Source organism: Rutidosis leptorrhynchoides, chromosome 5 (assembly GCF_046630445.1).
Source record: "Rutidosis leptorrhynchoides isolate AG116_Rl617_1_P2 chromosome 5, CSIRO_AGI_Rlap_v1, whole genome shotgun sequence".
NCBI classification, from domain to species: domain Eukaryota; kingdom Viridiplantae; phylum Streptophyta; class Magnoliopsida; order Asterales; family Asteraceae; genus Rutidosis; species Rutidosis leptorrhynchoides.
The window spans coordinates 413,137,307-413,139,447 of record NC_092337.1 but is presented as its reverse complement, the minus strand read 5'-3'; positions in this window follow the sequence as shown (position 1 = coordinate 413,139,447).

Sequence of the window (2,141 nt, the reverse complement as noted above, 5' to 3'; positions counted from 1 at the left end):
GAACTTTTAATTAAACTTATGGTTATAAATCTTAAAGTTAGGTTATAAATAATGATTTGCATTATAATTAAATTACTTATGATATAAAAGTAATTATTTTAATTAAGACTTATGATATATATTTATTATATCATTTAATAATTATTATGATTTAATTATTCATATAATTAAATTTATGATTAATAATACTTTTATTATTAATGAAAATACTTATGATAAGTATTAAACTTATGTTATGAGATTATTATATCAAGACTTATAATAAAGATTAATTATTTATTTATGTATTATAAGACTTAGTTATTATATAATTATAATACGATTTAATTATTAAATACTTATGATTTAATAATTATATTAAAATACTTATGATATGATTAATAATTCATTATTAATTAATAATGCTTATGATATGATAAAAAATTTATTATTAATTAATAATACTTATGTTATGATTAATATTTAATTAATTAATTAAATACTTAGGTTATATTAATTATATCATTTAAACTTATGTTAACTTTATAATTTAATTTAATTTAATTAAACATATGATATGACATGATTATACAAGTATGACTTTAAATAACATTGTAACTTATATTATTAATATAATTTTCACTTTAAATCTCAATGTTGACTAAGGTTGACCAAGTTGACTTTGACTTTCAGTTGACTTTGACTTTTCTAATTAAGGAAACTTTCCAAAAATAGAAAATTTCCAAAAATAGAAACTTTCCAAAAATATACAAGTATGACTAAAGTTGACTTTGACTTTCAGTTGACTTTGACTTTTCTAATTAAGGAAACTTTCCAAAAATAGAAACTTTCCAAAAATAGAAACTTTCCAAAAATAGAAACTTTCCAAAAATGGAAAACCTGCTAAAAATAGAAAGTGCGTGTTATACGCTGTCCTGATCATACCGAAACATACTGAGTGTTGTTTTATGCTTATTTGCAACAAGTACTATAGCTATCATACTAAGGCTTGACCTAAGTTAGTTATTTATATCGACTCGCTTTATTTATAGGTCGGAGTTGTGATCATTCTTGATCACTTTACCATTTGTTGTTCGCATTTCTGTGTTGTTGCTTCATTTGCTTTAAGGTGAGTTATAGTCCCATTTTTCTATTTTAAATCTGTTGGGATAAGAATACATGCAATTTATTTTACATTGGACACAAGTGGAAATTGGTTTAAACTATTCATTGTGAGTCAGACGAAAATATTCCCTAATCTGGTAATTTTAATCACTGGTTTCTACTGGTGAACGTGAATCCTATGGATAAATCTATCAGGCCTGACAGCCCTATTTCGTGGTAGTCGTGCTAGCAGTTACAGACTGAATGTATTAGTACTTCGTATTTAAGAAGATACACATGTTCAGTGTATATTTTTATATTGGTTATTGTTAATGGTAAGGAGTTGTTAAGTTATTACCAGGTGGCTCACGGGTTAATAGAATAATGTTTGTATATATTTTCGAGCATATAATTTTGTTCAAAATGAGTCTTTATGTTTTCAAACATAAATTTTTATGGTTTAAATTAATTATTGTTTGCAATATTAATCCTATAATTCACTCAATATTTTTGTTGACAGTTTACTGGCATGTTTTATTCTCAGATTCATGATTGATTGCTTCCGCTGTGCTTAGAGAGTTTGCATTGTCTGTCGCAGATTTTGATTTAAACATTAAACATTGCATTCTACTTTAAATATTGTTACATTGTGGGTAATTGTTGACTTGTTTTGGTCAACTCTTTTTATACATTTGGGTTGGTTTTTCTAAATTTTCAAATGATTTAGATTTTTCCTTTTGAGGTAATCAATTTTATTAAATGAATGCAATGTTATTTATAAAAATTCATTTAGAGTTATGATCAAGCTATGGGACCAAGTGATGGATCCGTTAAGGATACTTGACGGGTCGTCTCAGTTGGTATCAGAGCCTTGGTTGTAGGGAATTAGGCTGTATTGATGTCGTTACCCGAGTCAATAGGGTACATTAGTGAGTCTAGTCTACAGCCTGACCTATAGCGTATTATTATATGTGATTATTTGTCTAAAGACTCGTCCTAATCCATCTGGACGAATACATTACATTTGGCTACATCGTGAGGTACTTGACCTCTATATG